General features: G+C 45.9%; 1 long non-coding RNA gene across 1 annotated transcript; it reads left to right on the top strand.

The window, feature by feature from the left end:
* The first annotated feature begins 6 nt into the window (after positions 1-6).
* On the top strand, positions 7-3,396 carry LOC117795795. The gene is made up of 2 exons (XR_004619942.1): positions 7-221; positions 2,321-3,396. It is a non-coding gene; the product is annotated as an uncharacterized LOC117795795 (long non-coding RNA).
* The last annotated feature ends 5,075 nt before the right edge of the window (positions 3,397-8,471 follow it).

Genomic DNA, 8,471 nt, shown 5'->3' with positions numbered 1-8,471 from the left:
CAGGCCCCGCCCCCAGGCCACGTGGTCCGCGCAGGCGCGCCCCTGCCCCGCCCACCGCCGCGGACTCCGCCTCCGGGACGCGAGCGAGCGGACGAGCGCGCGCCCTCCCGTTCTCGTCTACGATTCCCGCGCACGCGCGCGCCTTTCACCGCCCCCACACCCCCGCCTCCCGCCATCCGGCTAAACGTGGCCCGCGCGCGCTTCGGCGGTTCCAGTGACAGGTACGCGGGGCGGGGGGGGCCACGGGGGCAACGCGCAGGCGCAGATGCACGCCTCGGCCTCGCTGCCTCCCCCTCCCTTGCAAGGTGTGCCCAGGCAAGGGAGGGGCCGGTAGCCGAACTCCCGGGTCATCCCGAATTACCAGCAAAAAGCTTCTACAGCCATTTGAGTAGGTTAGGAGGCAGCAGTGCACAAACAGTTTTTCAGATTTTCGTCAACTTGAGCAAGGTCGAGGAGATGACATGATTAAAATGGTTTAATTGGTATCTTCATAAAGCTATCCTGTAATTTTTGTTTTTCTAAAAGGGCCCGATTTGCGCCTCTATTATAACTTGAGATTTCTAAACGTGGCCTAGGTTCCAAGAATCCACTTGGCTTTGATAGAAATCCACGTGGATGAAACCAAGCTAAAAACTGGGGGGGGGGGGCACCAAACTAGCCTTGCCCCCTCCCCTTCCCACAACCAACGTATTTAGAGCCTTTCCCACTCTTGCTTGCTCACAAAAAGAGGTGGGGTTGATTCCGAAGGCCTGTGTTCCCTCATTTTAGGTACGCCCCAGGAGGGACCATAGTAGCAACAATCACAACCACCAAGTTTTCTGCCCCAAGATGCAAACGAATGCAAATGTAAACAGAGCTACGCAACTCACCACAAACAAAACGGCCAAGTGGATTTTTTTTTTATGGGACATGGGTGTATCCAAAATGGAAAAACTTAAAACATATCAAGAAAGCCACTTAAAGTATATATTTAATAAAGGGGGGCTATATAAAATGCTCTGCTGGTGAACAGTGCAGTTCTAAATAGAAAATGGAATTTGAGAGACAGCTTCTTAGCAGAGGGGCAGAATTTGCCAAGTGTGATGTTTTGCTGTCATTTTATATATAACTACTAACCCCACATATGGTCTGGTTAGTCTTTTTTAAAAAGGAAGTGAACCAATTACTTACAATTAATTAGCAGTGCCAGAAGTAAATTCTTTGGCTAGAACTCTTTTTTGTGTTTTTTCACTCAAATACACTGATGTTGATCGTTTCTATTTCTAGTATTAGGGTTCCTTTTCTCAGGGAAGATAATATCAAGTCTTTAAAATATTTTTTAAACCCTTATAAATAGTCACATCCTAAAATGCAATCTAAAGACACTCTTCATAAATAAGAAACTTGATTTAACTTTTATCAAAACAAATGACTTGGAGCATTGCTCCGAAACAAACTATGAGTGAGTGGAACCAGGCTGAGTCGCAACATTAAGTGTAGCCTCGCTCTACATGTTAATGGATAACCTTTGAACTCTGAAACCTTGAATGTTGTAAACACAATAGCACTGATAGTTAAAAATTCTAGTGTCAAAATTGGGCAAAAAGAAAAGTCCAAACTTTTCAGTAGGGATAGGGAAACAATCAAATGTTTTGACAAATAATTGTTTCACTAAGAACAATGAGGCTTCTGGCTCTCAGACCTTGTTGCTACTGAATTATTTTCTGAGCAAAAACTGTTGTGCTTTTCTCTATGCTCTTACAAGGCTACCACTTTGTTAGCATAATAGCATCCTATGGTTAGTTACTGTTTCTCTCTCCTCCCCCCCCACCACGTCCCCAAAAACCTTATTATGTTGTAACTTTTAAAACTGAAAGATAATTGTATTAACTGATCTATCTGCTGAGAGTTTTATACGTGATCCTTATGTTTGAGCAAAGAATTACAAAGAACCTCATTCCTGGAGACGTGCCAATAAAACTGGGAAATCGTTGCAAAAATTCTGCCAGTGACTGAGCACTGGGTTGCAAACACATACTGTGTTTTTAAATGGACATACAGTGATCTGAATTTGCTGCTAAGGGCATCCCTGAGACACACACTCTCCCCTTAGAATGTGAAGACTCACACTTAAGATTTTTTCGGGAAGCATGCACAGTTAAAACAATTAATAAAAAATGGAAACTCCAAAAGTAAAGGAGAACACTAGGAACATGTAGTTTTGTAGTAAAAGCTCAGAACTCATTATTATTCTATGAAATGAAAATTAAAAACAAAGCAGTGCAGTCGACATATACTTAGCTCCACCCACGAATAATCCTGTTTTGCCATCACCCCCCAGCTAGACTATCTCCGAAGGAGTCAGGTGCTGCAGAGACGCGGGCAACAAACAAAGAATAGAACCAGAAACGTCCCTTCAAATGGAAGCTGATGCTCTGCTCTGCACATGTTACTCGGAGAAAGGGCAGAAAAAGCCCCACTTCACCTCTCCTTAATGCGACAAACATCAGCTACACCTCATTTTTCACAATTATCCAAACAGACCAGCCCTCCTTAAGATATATTTCCCAGTGTACGCTTAGAAAATCGCACCATTATCTCTGATTTAATCCTCATGATATGAGACCTCTTCGTTTGCTAACTTCTGGTTTTCTCTCCAGATGCTGCCTGCCGCAGCCTTCTGAGATCTAATAACAAAACAAAACAAAAAAAAACCCCTAATTTGCTACATTTAACATTTATTGGAATCATCTTTGGAGACCCAGGCTTAATTAGAAGAACAATGCGATATGATCTTCCTGTTTCACAAGTATTTATTTTACTGTGGAACTATTACAGAAAAACAATTTGGAAACTGCACGTAAATCCCTGGAGCTGAAATGGAGCCAACATAGATACTCGACTTAAAAAGAATTCAGTGTTCAGAGCTGGAAAACTCGAAAAACTGCAGTGAGGAGTCAGCAGGAAAAGAAAATGAGAAAGTTAGGCAAACCTGCCAGCCCTTGCTAACTACAAAGGACATTTGAGAAGGAAACCGGGACAGCCCTTTTAACACGACTGAATGCACTAAATTAAGTAAGGATCACCAACAACCCCAGGGAACGCTACACTCCTCTCTTTTCTATTAAGTTTCTTGATCCCACTCGAGTCATCTCGAAATTTTAAGCCCTCTATAAAACACCATCATGCTGTATGTTAAAAATAAATTGCATAAGTCACCTTTCAGAAGTGGAGGCAGGGTCTGGAGCCTGGAGACTCTCCCTCGGAGTTTGCCAGTCCACCTGGCTCAGAACAATACTGTAAGAGATGAGATTGCTGGTTTTTATGAGCAAACTGAAAAGGGAGGGGCCAAGTATAAGGCTCGATTTAATCGAGGTTTAGATACAATCACGACTTGATTAAATTAATCAACCTTGATAATGTGCGAAGAGTGTAGTTTATTTTTAACTGTGTATGTCCCATCGGCAAGTTTGACGAGCGTCCTCCCCCCATCTGCGAGCACAACTTTTGTCTTCCACCAATATCCTGGCTGGTTTTCCAAGGTTGACTTCACTTGCGTTGCAAATGTAAAGTTTCTTTAAAAATCACATGTGTCACATAACTTTCGGAGCACCTCTGGAAAGCTTTTTGCACTCATCTGATATTCCAGATGGGGAGCTTTGGGAGAAGGGGAGGTGGCGGAAGGGGAAGGTAACTAACGTTTATTGAAATCTGACTCCTGTTCTCATCTCAATAAATGGATCCATCTACCATCCGCCCACTAACTCAAGCCAAAACCCAGAAGTCAAACTATATTTCATCTCCACCCCCCACCTGCACCTTTAATCCATCAAGTCCTATAATTTCTAGCTTAATATATCTCACCTTTGTCCACTTACCTCCATCTCTAACACAGCATCATGACCTCTCACTCTCTCCTCCAAATAAATGGAGTGTGTAAGTTTTCTCCCACCTTCTTCCTTTCTAGGTTTGGCTTAATACAAGCTCCACCCGAAGTCCAGATCTTTTTACAGAGTAAATCAGATCCTGTCACCGCCCAGCTTAATGGCTTCCTATGGCCCCAGGGGAAAAAAAGAACAAACTCCCGAGCTTGCCTTCCTAGCTCCGTAGAGCTGGCCCCTGCCTAACTCTGCTGCCTCAAGTTTTGGCAAGCCCTTCCCCGGGATTCTAAGCTTCAGCCATTAGGCCTTCCCTCTGACCTAGAGCCTTCAGACCTGTGGCTTCCTTTGCCTGGCTCCCCCTTCCCATTCTTTCAAGATGTCAGCTTCTATTCCTCCTGAAATTCATTTAAACTCTGTGCCTCTGAGGGGAGAGAGGGCGGGTTCCCTCTGAAAACGTGCTGTCGTGTCTTCTCTCCAATTGCCTTGGCCCAGGTACTCCATCTAGTTCCACCTTCTGAGAGGGGTACGAGCCTTAGAATATTATTTAATCTCTCTGGGTTTCAGTTTTCTCATCCACAAAATGGGGTGATGATGATGATGGAGAGGAGGAGGAGGAAGACCTTAAAAGCTCTCATCACAAGGAAAAAAATTATAACTATACAGGGTGATGGGTGTCAACTAAACTTCTCATAATCATTTTGCAATATAAACATAGATCAAATCATTATGTTGTATACCTTACGCTTATGCGATGTAATATGTCAACTGTATCTCAATAAAACTGGAAAAAGAAGTATCTATAATTACTATTTATGTAAATAATATTTTTTCTGTAAGACTCTGGAGAATTAAATGAGACACACTGCGGAGCTGTAAACCCAGAGTTTTGCCGGCGGGCAAGGTGAGGCCTGGCACAGTCCTAGGCATAGGAGACAGACCTCGCAGTAAGCAAAACAAATGAAGCCTTTGCCCCTTTAGAGGAAGACAGACAGCACACAGATAGTGTATCTGCAACATAAGGGTCCCTGGAGAGGGGAGGAGGCGTGCGGTTGTAGATCAGGTCTCCCTGAGGAGCAGAGATGCCCAGGATGTTAGGTGGTGGCAAAGCATGCTAATACGGCGGGGGGGGGGGGGGGGGGGGGCTNGGCTCAGAGCAGGAAAAAGGCTGGCTTTGGGAAAGGTGTGTCTGGGGTCCGGCGAGTGAAGACAGGGGAGTAAGGAAATAAGTCAGGGCAGTAGCAAGAGTTGGCGTTGACTCCAGTTGTGACAACATGTCAAATGGCCAAGTCCATGTCCCCATGTTGATCACAGCATCTGCAATGCTTCATAGAGCTGACCCCCCCCTTCCTCATTCTTGAAACACTGTTTCCCTTGTGCTACTGATTTCCACCTCCCCACCCCCGTCCTCACTGGACACTCCTTCTCAGTCCCCTTTGTGGGTCTTCCTCCTCTCCCGGACCTCCAGATTCTGAAGCGCCCAAGGCCCAGTAATGGCGCCTTGTCTTCTCTTTCCTGTTCATTCCCTAGATGATTTCATCTAGTCCAATGGCTCAAAATGCCATCTAGATGTTTAGGGCTCCTAAACATTTATCTTCCACCCAGACCTCTCCCCTCAACTCTTAAAACATACTTCCAACTGCCTACACCATCTCCTCTTAGATGGCCGCCCACAGCCGTGATTGGTGGAGGTGCTCACAGCAAATGCATATAGAAGTGAATAGCGAAACCCAGAGCTCGGCCGCGGAAGTCCGGTGGGAAGGGAACTGAGATTTGGGTCTTGAGGCCAGTCACTGGGCTCTTGACTCAGTTTCCTCATCTGTAAGGTAAGGATTATAACCTCTGCTTGGCCTGCCTCATTAAATGATCAGGTTCCCCATGGCCAACCACAGGGGAGCTCTCCGTTGTTCACTAGCAGAGGGTGGCTTTTATGATGACTCCTCGTGGCTACAGAGTAGCAGTTCCACAAACCTCTCCGCTTTTACGAACGACTGCCTTTGAGTCTACCTGGTGACTCTAGCCTCAGCAACCCTGACGCCATTTATACGAGTCCTGAAACCCGAGGTTCCGCATTTTGCTGGGAAGAGCACAAGAGTCTTTGTCCTCACTTCCCTCCTTTTCCTTCCATCTCTCCCTCCTGGATGAGAGAAATGGTCCCGTGAGTTGTCTGTGTAGTTGGTTAAGAATGTCATTTTCTTTTCTTTTCTTTTTTGGTCTGAATCAGACTGTTCATTCCATGAAGATCAGGGACTTGTCCAAACCAACACCCAGCAACGCCGTCCCGCATTTCTCTGCCTCGGGATGGGTCATGCGGACTGGAGCACCGAGAGCTCAGAAAGATCCCAGGCCCAAAGCACGGCCAGCATGCCAAGAGGCTAGCGATAAGCGCTAACATTCATTGAGTTCTCAATGTGTGCTTTTCACTTTATAGCTCATTTAATCCGCCTAACGACCCTGTGAGGTAGGGATTATATCTTATCATTTGTTAGAGGAAGAACCTGGGCAGAGAGGGATGGAGTTGCTCTCCCAAGGCCCACAGGCGGTAAACAGCAGTCTCCTTTACTGTGCAGACCTGGCCAAGCCTCACACCTACATCTCACGGGTGCATCCCCAGGACCTTGAACCATGCCTGGCATATAGTAGATGCTCATTAAAGACTGGATGAGAAATGCGTAAATAGATATTGTGTGCCAGGCACTTTACATCCATTATCTCATTATATCCTTCTAGTAACACAATGGCTATTTTTCGTCTTGTTTTAAATGCAGAAAGGCCAAATATGCATCCAACCAACAGCATGGGCCCGGCATTGTTTGCCACAGGCCTGGTACCCAACTGGAAGGAAAGGGGACTCTAGGTTTACAGAGCTACCATTCCAGCAGAAATGCAGACAATCCCATCTCTGTCACATCGATCTTCTCAAAAGTCACATTGATCTTTTCAAAAGTCAAAGCTGATTACATCAGGGCCCTGCCTACAACTCCCCATGTCTCTTAGAATAAAAACAAAAATCCCTGATAATGTGGCTGGCAGGATTTGGGGGGGTTGGGGTGCGACCCGTGACGACTTTGGATTTTTTATCCCACGGAACACTGGGATGCCGCTGGAAAGAAATGCAAGCGAAACCAACCCACTGAACTTCAAGTAAGTGTTTCTTCCTCGAGAGATTATCTCCTGCAAGATCGCATCCTGGTTAAACAAAGGAGACATGGCAAATCGGAGGCCCTGGCGCCCTCTACTTCCTCTTGCATGTGGAGGGCACGATCAGAGAGTCAGCGTTGTCACTGATAAACCCATCTGGCACGGGACTAGCCGTAACCTTACCCGTCTTCACCCTTTTACTTATTCCTGCTTTTTCTTTAAAAAGAGGAAACTGAGGGACACCTGGCTGGCTTAGTAGGTTACAGTCTAAGTCATGATCTCGGGGTCCTGGGATCGAGCCCCACATCAGGCTCCTTGCTCAGCGGGGAGCCTGCTTCTCCCTCTGCCTCTGCTGCTCCCCCTGCTTGTGCTCTCTCTCTCTCTCTGTCTGGCAAATAAATAAATAAAATCTTTAAAAAAAAAAAAAAAAGGAAACTGAGGTCCAGGATGGTTAAGTAGCCTGTCTGAGGTCACACAGCTAACAGTCTGTTTCCCCACCTTCCAGACTACATTGAGGCCGGTGGGCCATTTGAAGCCTTTGTCAAAGCCCAGCTCTGTCACCAATCTAAATTTCCTCACTTATAAAAAGCTACACTGATGCACATTTCTCTACATCCTATTTCCTGAATGTCTACCAGTCAGCCCTGTGTGTCTCTGGGGCAGGGTTGAAACATCCTCACCTAGCATTCTCCTTCCCCCCCCCCCCCCCCCCCCCCCACCCCCCCCCACCCCATTCTGGAACAACAATATTTCACTTGGTTGCCCTGGGGCTAGTCCCTCCCACCTCAGTCACTCCCTGGCATTCTTGGTGTACCTGCTTACTCGTCCTCCATAGTCCCCAGTGGACTCCAAATCTCCTTTGAAGGTCGGGAAGAAAGGTCCTGCAAATTTACGTGCCAACAGCAATTAACAGAGAGTGCTTTTTGCACAGAGCTGGGAGCTAATAAACGTTTGTGAAAAGAATATGTCCTAGGTTGGGTCTCCACTTTCCATGCTTTTCTTTACACGGCCCCTCAGAGCTAATCAGTTAGTCAATCTTACAGATCCTATCACCCAGTAGCTCTCAAATGCACCCTCTCCTTTCGATTCCTACCATCCCGTTTCCTTCTGACCTGCATAATAATCTCATAACTGGGCCCCAGTACCTGTCTTCTTCCTAGCCTAAAATACTTCTTCCTAAACCCGACAAGCAATTGTCCTGCTACTACTGCCTTGTACAAAAAATCTCCAATTTACCAAAATAAATCATAGTTCCCTCTCTGGGGATGCAAAACTACACCTTGGCCCCAGCCAACCTTTCAGCCAGCTTCATTCCATAAATATTTATTGACCACTCCTTCGTCTCAGGCACTGGCTAGGTAGTAATTAAAGAGTGAGGTACAAAACAAATTGGATTCCTGCCCTCGTGGAGTTTACATTTTCATCGGAGAAACAGACATTAAACAAATTAAGACATAAGAAAAAACATAAGCA

This window comes from Ailuropoda melanoleuca, chromosome 13, assembly GCF_002007445.2.
Source record: "Ailuropoda melanoleuca isolate Jingjing chromosome 13, ASM200744v2, whole genome shotgun sequence".
Lineage (NCBI taxonomy): Eukaryota > Metazoa > Chordata > Mammalia > Carnivora > Ursidae > Ailuropoda > Ailuropoda melanoleuca.
Note: the sequence above shows the minus strand (reverse complement) of the source record. Positions and strands in the feature narration are given on the sequence as shown.